Source organism: Ursus arctos, unplaced genomic scaffold (assembly GCF_023065955.2).
Source record: "Ursus arctos isolate Adak ecotype North America unplaced genomic scaffold, UrsArc2.0 scaffold_7, whole genome shotgun sequence".
In the NCBI taxonomy this organism is placed as follows: Eukaryota; Metazoa; Chordata; class Mammalia; order Carnivora; family Ursidae; genus Ursus; species Ursus arctos.
The window spans coordinates 45,869,872-45,886,189 of NW_026623089.1; the positions used below are offsets into that span (position 1 = coordinate 45,869,872).

At 55.6% G+C, this 16,318-nt stretch overlaps 1 protein-coding gene across 2 annotated transcripts in view; it reads right to left on the minus strand.

Moving 5' to 3' along the window:
* Window positions 1–16,211, minus strand: part of TSPAN14 (tetraspanin 14) — a 53,614-nt gene extending 37,403 nt beyond the window's left edge. The window contains exon 1 of one of the 2 annotated variants that reach the window (XM_026504570.4): window positions 16,090–16,211. The gene's annotated coding sequence lies outside the window, so the exon portion shown is untranslated. Of the gene's footprint in view, window positions 1–15,765; window positions 15,979–16,089 lie in introns of those variants that run through there. The other variant, XM_057308513.1, reaches the window with a different exon arrangement.
* Between the last annotated feature and the right edge of the window lie 107 nt (window positions 16,212–16,318).

Below are 16,318 nucleotides of genomic sequence, written 5' to 3' on the forward strand. Positions count from 1 at the left end.
GGGCTTAGTCACCCCCAACTACTGGCCCCCAACTTCTCAGAAAGCTGGGTGAAAAGAGGCCTGGCACCTTCCTGTCTTCCCAGCTGCTATTCCCTCTGCCGTGGAAGGTGAAGTCGCTCAGGCCTGCAGGAGGACGGGGAGCCCCCTGCTGCCACGGTGCACGGAGCCCGACCATCAGGGCAGGCCCGTCTCTGACACCCTATATGCACATGAAATGTCTACACCCAGAAGCCCAGTTCACCATGACACCTTCAACCACCTTCGACGGGGACAAGATCCCAGGAGGCCAACACGCTGCAATGTCCAGACCTCAGGAGGATCTAACTGGGCCCTCGATCCAGTCCGAAATTCTCAACTAAGGGCCTGGGGTACGGGCTCCCTGGACTGAAGAAGACGTGAGGAGCAATCCATCAGTGCGCAAACTCGCTAGGCCAGTCCCTCCCAGCGAAAAGGCTTTTGTTGTGGGAGACAAACGCCTCTGACTTGACGCTACATGTCCGGACACCTGCTGCATGCAAGGCACCCAGAACGAGGCTGTGGAGGCCAAGAACTCATGGTGAGACCGGCGCCTGACACAGGGGACGAGGGACACCCTTCCTTCTACGGCATGCGGAGTCAGGAAGGTGCTGGAGGGCAGGATCTCGCACAGGAAGGAAGGAGGAGGCGGGAGCCCGTCAGGAAATGCTCTACGAAGATGATGCTTTAAATGTGAACGAGACGAGCGCTCCACATCGAGACAGTCACCAGCTTGCCCTGAGATGGCGACAGCACACTGCAGCGCAACAGAGGCCACCAACCGTCTCCCCAAGACTCTCCGAGGCGATTATCGGCACAGCCCCCCGCGTGTCCCCCGCTCTGGGCCAGGCCTGTCGACAGAACACGACACACCAGCAAGGCTGCCCCGGCAGAGCGGCCACAGCTGGGGCCCTACACACCACAGATGTTCCAGGTGATGAGAGGGCCCACTCGTGGGGAGCAATCAACTGCTCCAGTAACTGAGGCTCCGCCACGGGGGGGGGGGGGGGGGGCACTCCAGTAGGTGCAAGGATTTGACCTGCACATCTCATGTAGACCTGAAACGTTCTCTTTGTAGGAGTTTGCCCTGCGCCCCGCCCTACTCGCCCCAACACACACACACACACACACACACACACACACCCCATTGACTCTTTTTCCTCCAATTTTCCATGCCTGAAATGCATAAAGATTATGGTTCTAAAATGTTAAAAAATCTCTGTACCCAACATTGCACAGTCGGCTACAATATACTGTGTTTTAAGACAACCAACCCACTTCACTCCAAGGACAGCATTGGGAGCACCCAGGAATCCTGCTCAGGGGCGGGAGGTCTCCAAGGCCAGGGCAGAGCCTGGCTTCTGGCCTCCTGCCAGCAATGCGAACAGCCCTGGGGGGGGGGGGGTCACAGAGCAAAGAAAACAAAACAAACTTCCCAAACAAGCTAAGAAAAATGAAGCCTGCTCGGAAAAAAATAAATAAAACTTTGTGAGCTGAAAAAAAAGAGAAAAGGAAGGGGGGGAGTAGGTTTTTTTAAAATGCAAATCAATGGTGGGCCACTGCTGAAAAAGGCTGAGAGGGGTCTGTCAGGAGAGTAGCCGCTCAGCCCCTAAACAGAGTCCCAGCAGGCCACTCCCCCCACCCCACCCCCCCGCCCCCCGCAGCTGTGCAGGGAGCCAGGTCCCCTCCAGCCTGCAGACTCACACCCACATCCCCCCACCATCAGAACACAGGAGGTAGGTAGGTGATCCCACAGATATCAGGGGAGCCATATCAAAATTTTTTCTGCTACAAAAATATATAGTCCCCTTTCTGAACGACTTGTTTGAACTTCAACATACACCATAACATCTTTCTATAGAATGGTTTGTGTTTCTACAAGAAAACATTTACAACCTGATTCTGATCCTGTCGTCCAGCTGGGACAGATGGGGCGGGGCAAGTGGCACCAGATGGCTGAGGGAGGCTCCCTGCCACCCTTTCACAAAGGAGGGCTCCGATTACCCCCTGGGCTCCGCGCCCCGAAGATGACCTCGCCAGCAGGCTTGGGGGAGGTGCCCACAGCTGCCAGGCCGAGGGGGCTTGCTCGGTCCCTAAGCCCCACCTCCCAGACGCCCCCAGCACCCAGGGAGGGCTGCTGGCAACTGCACACCCGAGGGGACAGGGGCTGGCAGAGCTGCCAAACCTGTTTGATCGACAGCTTTCAAGGAGGGCAAGAGGGCGAAGTCTGCAAAACCACAAAACAGACTAAGGAAGGTGCTAGAGCAACAGGCGGGCGGAACAAAGGTGTCTGAGCCAAGGCTTCTCGAACTTGAAAGTGTATGCAAATCACCTGGGAATTTTGTGAAAATGTCAATGCCGCATCGCAAGCTCCCAGGTGTTGCCAATGCCGCCCTGCGACAGGCCTGTGGGCAGTGCTTTGAAAGGAGAGGACCTGAGACGCCTAACAGAAAAGCCACAACCATTAGGGCAAGTCCTGGGAGGAAAGGCCACCCACCTTGATTGTGACTAGGTTGACGGGGATCCAATCTGCTTTCCGGGAGCTGTAGTTTCGGACTGCGTTCAGTATTTCAGTGGATCCCACTGCATCCTTACAGGTTATTTTTATTCCCATTTCATGGCTGTGGAAGCTACTCTAACCCAGTGACTGGAGAAGCTGGACTCCCTGCCTCTTGGGCATCGTCCAAGAAGCCTTGCTGTGACGTCTGGCAGAAACGCACGGCCTAGAGCAGTGACATGGAGGCAGCGAGGAGGACAATGGGAGGAAAGCCACTGGGCCAGTAGGCACAGGAGGCCCAGGGGATGGCGGTTGGGTGGGGAAAGGCAGATAAAGGGCCAGAAACCAACCCTAAAGGGCACCAGCGAAAGGATGGTTTTGCCTTCTGGAATCTACAACAACATGGAGACAAAATTAAAACCAACCCCTACCCCTGCAGGAAGAGGAGAGGGATATTTAGGTACAGAGGGTGTCTCCTTGTCAATGTTTTTGTTTTTACTTTTAATAGCCTGGCCTCACTTTAAGGGAAGGTAAATGCAGAGTTTTACTTTCCTCCCCTGACCCCACAATTCGAGGAGGGAATGCGGCTTGCGGCTTGCAGAGAGAAGAGTTACTCACGCACCACACCCAGCCCGTAAGAACTGATAGTACAGGTTAGGCCTGGGGTGGGTGAGTTTCCAGGTGAAAACCGACAGACATCTGTGGAAGTGACCGATCATCATCACCACCTCTGAAGAACCTAAGGAAGAAATGCCTTCTGCTAATCCCATATGATAACATTTCTTCCCCCAAAGATCCTGAGTTAGCAACAGGGGCTTTCAAGGTAGTGACCAACCATTTTGGAATTAGAGTCAAAGAGCTCAGAGTCACAGCTAAAATGCTTCTGAAGTTCATCTTTGCAACCCTTCCATTTTCCAGAGACCGGCACCCACGGAAATGAATTGCCATGGTCACCCGGAAAGAGCCAGTGGCAGAGCTGGGACTCAACCTCAGCCTTCTACCTCCATCTGCTTTTTCCGTGCTGCCCCAATCATGACCTTTCCCGGCCCTGTCTGGGTCCAACTACTGTAAAAGCAGCACCTGTGTTTCAATGTATTTGAAAGTAAACTTAGCTCTTTTTGCTGCGTCTTGTACACTTGCTGAAATGACGACACTCCAGAGCACAATCCCGTCCAGGGCTGGAGCTCACTTCCTAATTTGAGACCTGGCTAATGAGGAGGGGAGCGAATCTGCCACCCCAAAATCTGCCTCTCTGGCATAAGGATTATCTTGATCTGGTTATTTTTTAAAAACTGCAGGTAGGGGAGAAGCTCTGAAAACCAAGGAGAAGTTACTGAAGGGAAATTTACATTGACAAGGGAAGTCTCCACTTGGAAGGGTGTCTCCTCCCAGTACCAGGAAGACTAGGGTGACACTAAATCACAAGAAACACTTATCAGTGGAGACAGAGCCCAGCTTACATCTGTATTACAACCTTACCCTGCTTCCTGGTCTTCCCCTGCACCCCAGTCACCTTTTTTGTGTCTTTAGCTAAAGAACGTTTCTAAGGTGATAGCTTGGGCCATTTTAGGGAGTTCCTCAAGTTCTCCTGGATCCCTCTCATCTATGCAGGAGGTGTACCTGTTACTAAACTTCTGTTTGTTTTTCTCCTTGTTAATCTGTCTTTTATTACAGGAGCTCTCAGCCAAGAACCAAGAAGGGCTGAGGGAAAATTCTTTTTCCTCCCCTACAATGAGCCAGGCTGATCTCAAAGAAGGATGGGTTTTGGAAGGGTAACATAAAAGGCTAAACACAACAAAAATAGTGAAAGTAACTAGTCTTCATGCAAAACAACTCTACTTCAAAGACAGGTGCCAATTACAAATTCTGGCTGCAGTTTAGAAACCGAAGCAAGAGACTTCTGGTTGGGGGCAGGCTGAACTCCAGAAAAAGGTACCTGAGAGAGCCCTCAGCTCTGCCCACACATGACTGAAACCAGTCCCCCAGGAGGAAGCTCATTAGGCCCACCAAAAACTGGGGGAGGTGAGACACAGGGGCAGGGGCAGCGTCCCCTCAGTTGGGAGAAGAATTCCCACAACAATGAAGAGACCAAAATAAGAAGAAACTTTATCAACCACCCCTGACACTAAATGCCAAGAGACCCTCCACAGGCTTCATCATGGGCTTCATGGAGGAGAGCCGGGAGGTAAAGGAGGACCACGCGTGGTGCCTGGGAGTAGATTTTTCTGTCAAAGACCAGGAGGCTAGCGCTCCCAAGGGGCTGTGTGTTCTCTCCCCCTCCCCTCTCTCTCACGCCCTCTCAAACAGGTGGGACCTCTCCAGGTCCTCACTGTACAAGTCACCACGATTCTGATCCAGTAAGAGGGGGTGACCTTCTCTAATCAAAGAGCAGTCTCAGCACCGCTGGGGAGATGAGGGGACAGCTGGGAGAACTGAGTGCAGCCGGGGGACTGCCTGCCTCCGGCTCAGTGAGCAGATCCATGTCCTAAGGGCTTCCGCTGGTGCTGTGTACCCGCCGCCTGCTGCCTGCTGCCTGCCCAGCCTGCTGCCCGCCTGAGATTCAAGAGTCCGGACACGGCAGAACAAAGGAAAATGGCCGTGGCTCAGGCAGCGTGGAGGCTGCAGGCCAGCCCGCCAGCAAGCAGGCTGTTCTGCAGCTGAGCGCTCCAGGCAGGAACAGGGGACACTGGGCTGAGCAACGAGGTACAAAGGAAAGCAGAGCCTGCGAGACTGACAGCATCCCAGGCACACACCTGGCCGCCACGCAAGGGCATAGCTGGCCCAGGAGAGCTCAGGCAGAACCGCTCCCAGGGGCGGCAGGCAGGTGGCTGATGGCTGACCGGACAGGCACCACTCCTTGCCCGGCTGCTCTGAACTCTTCGGGGGGAAGGGGGCGGTTCCAGGCACAGCTTGGAGACTTGAGAGGGGGGAAGGGAAATCCTGATAGAGGTAACGACAAAAAGCAGGGCCCACCTAGACCTCCAGAGATGGGGGGCGAGCGTACTGGGAGAGGGCAGAGTCCAGGCTGGGCAGTTCGCCCAGCATCACAAAACACAGGGACGGTCCCGAGGGGCTAAGACCGGTCTACCAAAAGACTTCTAGGAGCATAAAGGGCTCCTGCCGCCAGCAACAATAGCAGCACTGGCCACCCCCTCTCCTCTTCCCCTCCCCCTGCTCAAAAAATCCACAATGGGAGGCAGCAGGAAACCAGGGCAGAGCCTGTGAATAGCTCCACTGTAGTCCCCAGGCCCCACCTCCTCAGTCCTACAGGTCAGCCCTAGCGGCCACCCGGCCACAATAGGAACCTCTGTGCTGCCTAGGCCCCAAGCCCCATACAACAGAGCTGTGGGCATGGGAAGCTCTGGACTTCTCACAGGGGCAGCAAGAGATGGCAGCAGTGGGACATGGGACAGGGGCACAGGCACCAAACTCAGCAGTTCAGGGTCGTGTCGGCCCCCTTTCATCCGCCAGCCGGCCCTAGTCTCCCTGCTCTGGCCTTACCCAGGCCAGTGGCAGCCAGAGCCACAAAAGGAAAGACTGTGGTCACTTGAGAGGCACACAGTGGCCACGGGGATGGGGAAACAGGGCTCCCAGAGCTCCCAGGAAGATGCTGGGCGATGGCTCCCACATGCACCAACTCTCACATTCCTCCCACCCTCCCCCCAGCCCAACCCAGGAGGAAAAACTCAGCTGCCCTCATCCCCCCACCCCCAGCTTCTTCTCCAAAAGGAAGCCGCCTGAAAAAACCCATCTATTATTTACACCAGGTGCCTTCCACCCAGGCTTTTAAAATCACAGGGTGGCAGTCAGACCCAAACTGGCCTGAAGCAGCTGGGGCTGCAGAGCAGGCAGGAGACGGGGATCCTAGAGCAACAAAAGGTCCAGCGAGGCCAAGGCAGGAGGCCTGACCCTCACACCAACCCCTGAAACTGAGGGAGAAAGTGGATGCCCACCCCTGCTGGTGTTTCAGCCAAGACTCCCAGGTCACACCCCTACCCAAGTCCTGCACACTCCTGGGCCTGCTCAAACCCCCACCTGCAAAGCCTCTCCTCCCTCCTCAGACCTCATCTGGCCCCGGCCGCCTCCTCTTATATCACACTTTTGGGTATGCACAGGGCACAGCCAAGGGCTGCAAACAACAGGTGATCTGCGGAGACAGGCTAACCTGAGCTGAACCAAAACAAGACTGCAACGGGAACCAGGACACCAGCACCCCTCGCTGTGTTCCCTCCAGCTCCAGGCTCTGCCTGCGGAGATAAAGACAAGATGCCTCCGAAAGGAAAGCTTGGAAACTTTCCTTCTCCCCCTTGGAATCAAAACAACGTGCTTCTTTTCTCGTTAAGCACTCAATGCCTAGACTCCTCTCCCAGCCTTCTATTACAGACCTACGAGCCTGCGCAAGGCATTCCTGCAGCTCGGCTTCTAGAAACAAAATTGGTACTGAAAGCCACCTCAATGTCCATCAATAGGAGGCTGACAAAGTGAATCACGGTTTACCACACAGCAGAAGAACGTGTCGCTGTTAAAAAGAATGGACTCATCTGTGAGCTGAAATGGAGCAATCCCAAGATAAGCTTTAGAGTAAAAATCACTAAGTACAGAACAGAGTAATTAGGGTACTAGCAAGGAAAGAAACAGGAGGAGCACGGAGAGGAGATGACGCTTGACTAGGCACCCAGCATCTGGTGACAGAGGCCTCAGGGGAGCAGCCCTGAAGGGGTCAGGCATAGAAATGCTAATTTCCACGGTGTTTCTTCATGCGTTTTTTAAAAATCATGTATACATTTTTTAATTAAAAGTTACACCTAAATTGACATTTAAAATCCCTCGAGCTTAAAAATAAATAAAATAAAATAAAATCCCTCAAGTTTGCGACTGCAGGCACACACACACACACACAAAAGAATCACACCTATAACTCTCCACATGCAGCTTGTGGTAACTCCCCAGACCAGGGGGGCCAAGGGAGAAATGGGGGGGGGGGGCTGCCAGCCTCTGTCATCAAGAAAGAGTACCAATTCAGAGAGCTCCCTACTCACAACTCCTCCCCAGGTCCCAAAATAGAAGTTTTCCCAGGAAGAATAAGAGAAGATTCTGCCAAAGGCAGAGAGGAAACTTGAAGTGATCCCAACAAGGAGGACCCCCTGGGGGCAGGTCTACTCAGCGGTGAGACTGGAAGACCCCAAGCTCCAGGCAATGTGCGCAGGTGTGGGGGAGGCTCAGCCTCAGGCATCCCAGGCCTCCAGCAGGGACCCTTCTCAAGGCCCTCCCCAGCCACTGGTAAGGCTAAGCTCCTAGTGGTATGAACCCATCCCAATTTCAGCTGCTAAAGAAAGCTATTTCAACAGATTTCTAGGCCTGGCCCAACTCCAAGTACAGGCTAAAAACAGTTTCTCCAAAATCCCAGCTCAAAAACCCCAATCCCTTCGCCACTAAACCCCACGTATATACCTTTCGGGAAATGGGAACTGCAAAATGGAGTCGGTGAGATGGGTCTGTATATTTATTCCTTACTAAAGGGATACATACATGTTGTTTAAAAGCCTCTCTTAACTGCATGTCAATAAACACTCTGCACTCAGAAGCAGTGATGTATTTCCTCCAAGTGATCTGCTCCCTGAGGAGCAATAGAAGAACCATCCCAGTCTCTCCTGCTTCTGAGGGGTATGACACAATGCCTACTACAACCAGGACTGGCCAGACCTTTTGGGTGAGACCATTCGGAAAGCAGGGAGTGGCTCATGAATGGAGCTCTTCCTCCCTCCCAGAACTAGGCCCCCACTCAGTGCCACCACTCCCAGGCCACCGCAGCAAAGATCTCCTACTGACCTCTAGCTCACAGACTGCCCAGGCCACTGAGAGAGAAGGCTGGAAGAGGGGGAGTGGATGTTTGGCTCCCCTACGCCATAAGATGCTCTCTGATGATTGCTCAACATTCAACTAGTAGCCCCCCAATTAAAGAGCACAAATGACATTTCACAACAAGCAGAATCAGGCTGGCACGTGGAGCCCTCAAACCTCAGCTGCTGGGAAGCAAGTCCCTGCCCCCCAGCGAGCCCGGCGCAACCCCTCGGCGGCTCTTGCCCAGAATCCTAGAACCCTCTGTCAGACCAAGACCAGCTCTTCTCCAGCTATCTTCTTCCTGCTTGAGTGGGCAAGGCCCCCACCCCCAAGTAAGCACTAATCCTCAACACACCAAATGCTGTGGCACCTCAGCTGGCACCTGCCCCACGACCTCATCTGTCTTCCCCCCAGAGAACAGTTCAGGGCTACCCCAACCCAGAGGGGCCCTGAGCCACCCCTGTACCTGGGTACACACCACTCCCTCCTCCTTGCTCCCTGGGGAATGAAAACCCCACCACTACCAGCACCCGACTCCCTTGTCAACATGCCCCCTCAAAATGTATCTGTGTTTACACCATGACTTGTATTTCACAGGAAGCACCTAGGAGACGGGAGACAGCGACTGTGGCAGGCAGGATGAGGGCACAGAGCCAGCTTCTGGCCTGGAGCCTTCAGGAGTGAGGAAGGCCCCCAACCCACAGCCAACAGGTTTTCTTCACACACCCTTCTTTCTCCCAACAGTGGGTGGCCTCCTTCCTAAAAAGTTGGCTGTTGAGACGAGAGCTGCCCCAGGAGTAGAAGATACACCAAACAAGGTCATCAGTGGAGACTGACCAAGTAGAGAGGAGGGGCAGAGAGGAAACAAGGAGCGTCACGCGTGGTTGGCTGGATGCGGGGATGGGAAGGCCTTAAACACGGGAAGGAGGCTAGGGGGCTTCCACCAGAAGGTCCCGTTGTACAGTCCAGGCAGGGGGAGGAGAGCCCCCACAGCACCTCCCTGGGCCCAGTTCAGACAAATGAGGCAGTCCAGTCCCCAGGAGGAGGGTGATCCACAAAGTTGTCGGACTGGTTTGCCCAGGATGGAGAGAACAAGAAATGCAAGGTACAGAAGCCAAGGAACAAGGGTCAAACAGGGAGGGTCGTCCAGCGTCAAGGGGCTGTGGTCTGGCACCCAACAGATCTGGCAACAGGAGCCACTGGTGGGGGGCTGCAGGGAACCCAGGCCTCCAGTCTATTCCTGGGTGCTGAGGGGCAGTCCAACAGGCCGAGAATAAGAAGCCAGGAGATGCTGAAAAGACGAGGACACAGGTTTCTGGAAAAGGGGAGAGCTACCACTCCTGAGAAACAAGTGTGAACAGTGATGAGCTCAGGCCGGTGCGAGAACCAGGAGCAAGGCTGAACGCAGGCTGCTGTAAGCCTCGGAACCCTGACGGACCATCTCTCCTTGACCAGACTTAGTCAGGCTCTTCAGAGCCCTCTGCTCAGCCAGGTCTGACCTTGGGCTTCCATATCCGTCCTCGCAGAGTCCAGTTTCGGCAAGAATACTGCTGAGTCCGTTTGGCCAGAATCCCTTACCCTCCATGTCTGACCAGCTCCTCATCTTCCAAGAACCCTCGGGTAACAGCAGATCACCCTAGCCTGCCTTCAACAGAACCCTGAGGTCCGTCAGCGAAGGATTACCCTACCCTCTGAGAGATTTTCCAGCCACCAACCCCCTCCATTCTGCTCCTTGCCTATTAATCTCCACTTTTCCAGGCTGTATTTGAGGTTAAGCCCAATCTCTCTTCCCTGCTGCAAAAGCCCAGAGCAGAAGTCCTTCTACCTATTGCAAGAGCCCCGCATAAAGTCCGCTTTCCTGTTTAAACAAGTGTCCGAATAAGTATTCTTTAACAACACGGAGCTCCAAGTCTTCCTGGACCCAAAATGTGGGAACCACTTGGTCTGGGGCTGGAGCTGGCCTCCCCACCAAGGCCCAGGGACAGAGTCATCTGCCTGGCCCAGGGGTAAAGGGCTGAAATAAGACAGAAAATCTGCAGGCTGGCCAGACATCACGACAACGGCCACTCAGTGGGCACCCAGAGCCTCTCCCTAGAGCAGCTGGTAACAGCAGCCAGAGAAACAGAATGAGCAGAGTCCTGAGCACGGGGAGGGCATCACAGATGGGGGATCACGATGACGTCACTGCTGCTGAAAGTCACACGGTGGTGTGAACTGCGGCAATGGGTGTGTGGGGCCCAGTCACCCCTCCTCGGGAGGCCCAAATCTGAATGTGAGGCGGCTCTTTTCCTTAAGGCCATTTTCTGATAAGCCCGGCTTTCCTCAGGCACCCGAAGGGCCTCAGGCTGTGAGCCCAAGACCTACCTTGGGACTGTGCGTGCTGGGAGAGGCTGTGGCCCTCAGCCCTTCCCAGCTCAGGGCTCAGACCTCCAGGTGTAGATGAAAGAGATTCAGGGGACACTCACTTAATTCCAGCAGCTGCTGGGGACTCTCTCCTAGGTGTCAGGACTAGGAATTCCTCAAAGCTTCTTTTTAAAAAGCTCTCTGGGCCCTGCAGAGTAGCTTGGCACGGGTCCCAGCAGCTGGTACACGTCGTCAGGGAAAACCCAGAGAGGTCATCAAACCTCTCCTCAGGCTCAAGCCCTGCCCAGCCCCTTGTCCTGGCCTGCCTCTTCCCAAACCTTAGCGCTGCAGGAAAGCCCAGCCTCAGCTCTCCCAAATTCCAGGGAACACACAGTCTCAGGCAGCACCAAGGGCTAACCTCTTACCCAGGATCCCAGACTGCCACTTTAGAGCCAACTGCCATGGCTCTGGGCCACAAAGCGCAGGCTGACGGAGTCTAGCGTGAGAGGAGCCAGTCCCTCCAGTCCAGCTGATGGACACCAGGACTCGAAGCCTTCCCCCCGCTGCTCAGCAAGGGAGGCAGAACAGACCTCGAGAAGTGAAGGGTTTAACCCCACCCTGCCCAGGCCCACTGAAGCTCAGCTGACCAGGCCTCCAAAAGAAAAACCACAGCACAGCAGAGCCTGGCCCAGCCCCGCCCCACCCCACCCCACCAAGCCCAAGAGTAGAGGAAGTGGGGTTCCCAGAATCAGCTGCTGGTGAACACTTTGCTGAGGGCTGTCAATGTGATGGCAGCGGTCCCAAACCAGAGTGTCAGGCCTAACTCCGGGGCTCAGGTCCTGCTTCTCAGACCTGAAGTGTGTACTTGAGCTTTACGGTAACCCCAGGAGAGACAGGAAGGGCAGATTCTTCTCTCATTACAGATGAGAAAATCAAGTCGGGGTGGGGGGTTGCGGGAAGAACCAAAGACTTGTCCAGGTCACTCGGGCTAGAAAGCAGACACAACCTGAAAGCTGGCCTTCCCGCTGTCTACCCTACAAGCCAGACAATGTTATTTGTCTTCATGCTTGATTGGCAGAGGCGCTGAACACTTCCCACCACAGCCCGGGCCTGTGCTGTTCCAACACACACACCTGCCCTTGTCCGAACCAAAAAATATGCTGTTAGGTAGAAAATGGACGTGGAGACATTATGAATATCCCACACTGATTCAGAGAGGACACTGCTATAAGGGAAGGTAAGACAAACCAGGAACACTGGCATCCACCTAGGCCAAAGATTCCCAAAGCACTAGTCTATATAGTACCCTGGGAACTCTGGTGACCAGCCAAGAGTGAGGCCACTGCTGTAAACCCCCATACTCCAGATGGGAAAGCAGAGAGGCCCCGAAAAAGGAGGAATTAGGACTAAGTTAACCCAGTACAGAAGCACCTGGGGTCTCACGACCTCGACCAGGGTTTCCTGGCCCTGCTGGAAGTCACCAGAGACCAAGCAGGTGACAAATCACAAAAGCCAAGTTTCCATAGCGTGGAATGCCCCGCAAGGGGGGGGCTCAAGTGGAAAACTACAATTAACAGAGGGGTTCTACCCCCTTCTACAGGCCAGACAACCATCCCAGCCCCACACTCAATCAAGCTTGCTCTCCGTGTGTTTCCAGCTTGTAGTGACCTCACTACCTTTCCTAGAGGCCGACAACCTCAGCCCCAGAGCGTCCAAAATGGAAGAGGAAGGGCAAGGCCTCATAGGGGTGCCTCTACCTGCTCCCACTTCTAGAAAAGTGGCTGCCCCTACCAGCCACATACAGGTAAAGCATGGGAAGTCCAAGAACTTCAGGGCTGATGAGCCAGGGCAGTGATGGGGAGCAGGAGCCCACTTTCCTCCCCACCGGCATTAGCATCCCTCTTGAAAGGTCAGCAGGACCCCACAACAGAAAACAGGGATCATTATGCCAGTGCACAGCCCTCAGCACTGGGCCGGGAGCTGAACATGTGCTCAGTTGGAATCCACGGTCTGGGACTCACCATGAGTCCTTAGGCCCATGAATGAATGAATGAATGAATGAGCAAAAGAAGACCCAAGGAACTCAAGTAACTTGCCCAGGGTCAGACAGCAGGCTGCCCACCCTAACCTGCAGGCTTGTTCACCCTCCCTCTGCCCTTCAAATGTGGCACCCCAATTCATCTTTAGTCTCACCAGTGTTTCTTTAATTCATGATCAATGTTTCTGGTGACACAGAAATGTGACATTCAGACCTAGGCCTTGGGAAGAAGTCACAGAGCAGGACACAGTGGTAGGCAGATGGGAGGCATTCCGTGCTACTGACCAAATGTCCCCAGTCCTCCTCCTCACCTCACACTCTAGGTATCAGTAGGGCCACGTGTCTGCTTTGGCCAGTGAAATGCCGCTTTTGGGTGGGAGCTTAAGAGCCAGGGTGAGACTGATCCCGCTCTCTGTCCCTCTGTCCAAGTGTCTGGAAATGTTCCAATTAATCAGCATGGGTTCACAGTGAGAACAGAAAGCAGATACGCAATGGATATGGCGTGAGCAATAAACTGCTGGTTCTTTACACCGCTGACATTCGGGGACGGTTACCACAGCAAACCCTGATCTATCTAGACAGAGGCCATGACTCATTCCCCAATCTTCTCTGCATGGCAGTGCTGGGCTTCCCATTCCCTGGCCCAAGGGAGACAAAAGCTACACCGCCAGTACCTCAACAGGGGGTCGGGGATGCCGGCTGTGTGCCCAGACAGATGAGATGCTTTCAGAAGCAGGGATCAAAGGACCCTGCGCAGAAGGACCTACCAGCTCCACTGTGGGCCAGCCTGTGCAGCATCCTAAACACCTTTCATACGAAGACTGTCTAAATGAGAAATGACGAGAGTGGCTCACATTGAGACCTGGAGCGAGTTACTCTGTGACCTCTCTAGAACAGTGTCCTCTTCTGTCATACAGGATGGATACATTATCTATCATACTATGTTGGTTCAAGGGTTAAATGAGTTAATATGAGTAAAGCTTCTAGGATAGCGCTTGGTGTACGCGTCCATAAAGCGTATGTCTCAATAAACTCACCGTTACGACACTCTTAAACCTTCCACAGAATTGCTGTAAACTTGTCCGTAACCTCCACTGGGTTTTAACTCCAGCACAGGTTGCCCAGGACTGGCACAACGATAATCGGCAGGGTCTGCCAAACTGAAAACCCGTCAAATCCTTGAGTACACGGTGACCCAAGGGAGGCCTCAGGAAACGTCTCCAGAATCCAGGGCTTCCAGAACGTCCTGGCCTCCACCATCACCATGACCTGCAGGGCAGGTCCCCCTCCCCTCCTACACGGGGCATGAGTTTGTTCTCCCATTCTCAAACATGGGAAGGGAGGCACCCTCCCCTGTCCTCAGAGATTAGCACAGCTGCCCAGCTGGTAAAGGAGGGGAACCTCCCTGGGCAGCCAAACCTCTGCAGGCCCTTCTCCTTCCTGCCTTTTCTTCCTCGAGGCACCCACCTCCAGAAGCACCAGTGGGTCTGGACTCCTGCTTGCCTGAATAATGCTACTTAAGCTGAGATCAAGCGCAGATCAATAAAACACCAGAGAGCACCTACTACCTACGTCCAGCCTGGGCTCTAAGACCACACAGGGCGCACGGGCCAGTCAGGGAGTCGTGAGCCTAGAACAGTGCCTGCAAACAGCGCCTGGTATCTCTGGCATCCCACTGACTTTCAATCACGCTTTGTTAAATGACCTGAAGGTCACATTTGATGGTCCAAGCAGTGCAGTTCGAAAATGCAGAGATGGAGAGATCGAGAAATTCTCCAGCTGAAGGTAGGGATGCAACAAAGGATGATGCAGTGGGAGGGGAGGGGAAAATCCCTCTGGTGGCCTGTCTCCCAGGCAATAGGGACCTCCAGACTGGGACAAAGTTTGGAGACTGCTGAGAGAGGAGCAAGAAGGGCCTATGGGGCCAAGAGGACGCCTTCTGAGCGTGCCAGGGCCCAGGAGGATCCCTGGAAGGAAGGGCGCCTCTGCCAACCGCAGGGCTAGCTGAAAGTAGAAGGGATATGGGGGTGCTGGGGGTGCTCTGATGGCCTAGACTCCAGGTTTCCTCTCACAAATAGGGAAGGGTGGCCCAAGCACTCAGCAGGCATTAACTTCCCCTACTTTGAGGTCAAAGGGTAGGAGGAAGGCTACTTTTGAGGATTTGGCAGACAGCTACATCCACTCTTATCAGCCCAAACAACCCCTATCCCGGAAGGAAGACCTCTAGAGAGCAGACCACTGGAGAGCACACCAGCAGAGGCTCCCATGTAACGCCCTACACTCACGACTCAAAACGCCTTGATGCCCGCAGTCACCAGCACCGAGGGACAACCCCTGAGCTCGCACATATCTCGGCACTCATCACAGCTGGCAGCCATTGGCCAGGCCAGTACCAGGGCCCGTGCCTTCCCGGAGACTCCCCACAGCAAGGACCGCTTCTAGCAGGAGAGCAACTCCACACGGGTCCCAGAGGTCCCAGGACCGAAGTCCCTACACACACACACACACACACACACACACACTTCTCACCCGCCGGCACCACCACCCCTCCACGCACGCACACTTCCTACCCACTCGCACCACCACCCCTCCCCAGCAGGAGGAGCGGCGCGAGACCAGCCAACTCTGTAACCACAGACCCAACTCCACCGAAGATCCAGTTAGGTCAGGAGTCGGGCTTTGCTCCCAAGCACAACCTCAAACGACCAACACGAAGCAGCTGGGTCACCACCCACTCAAACTTGGGCCACCCCAAACCCGTGCTGGGCAGAGTGGGGCGCACCGCTGAGGTGAGCCACTCGGTGCACACTCACCGCGGGGCGGGGGGAGGGGACGTACCTCCCAGGTCTGCGCCACCCTCTCTACCCCTGGCCGGAGCTCTGGGGGACCGAGGGTTCTCCGACTAGCCGAAAGGAGTGCCCCTCCCTGGCTTCGCTGCCAGGGACAGGGGACAGAGCCCCTACAGGCGGCGGCGGCGGTCCGGCCCCTCTCTCCCCGAGCTCTCCCACCCCCGCGCCGCCCCGGCACGCACCCGTCCGGGGACGCGGGCAGGGCGAGGGCGACAGAACCCCCAGCGCCAGGCTGGTCGCCCGGTGCGGCTCCCACTCTGCCCGGCTCCGGAGTTCGGCTCAGCGGGGTCCGGCCAAGGCCTCCAGCCCCTCGCGAGCTATCTGGACAGACAAAGCCAGCGCCGCCCGCGGGGCCGCCTCTGGGGCAGAGGTGAGGCAGCCGGAGGGGCCGAGCCCGAACCTGGGGAGCAGTCCTAGTCCCCAGAGGGCGCCCGGGGGGGGGTCAGCCTCAGACAATGAGAGGGGCAGGGCCCGACGCTCCAGCGAGGACTCCGCGCTCCACTCACCCGGGCGCGGCAGCGGCGGCAACGACGGCGACGGCGGCGGCAGCGGCTCGGCCCGGCTCGGCCGAGGAAGTTAGAGCAAGTTCGGAGGCGCGGGGTGGGAGGGCGCGACTCGGGCCGGCCGAGCGATGGGGGCGGGGCGCGGAGGGGCGGGGCCGGGGGCGCGGCGCCGGGCGGCAGCGGAGAGAAAAGCGCCGCTTCCCTGCGCCGTGCAGTGCCGCCCAGCGCGCCT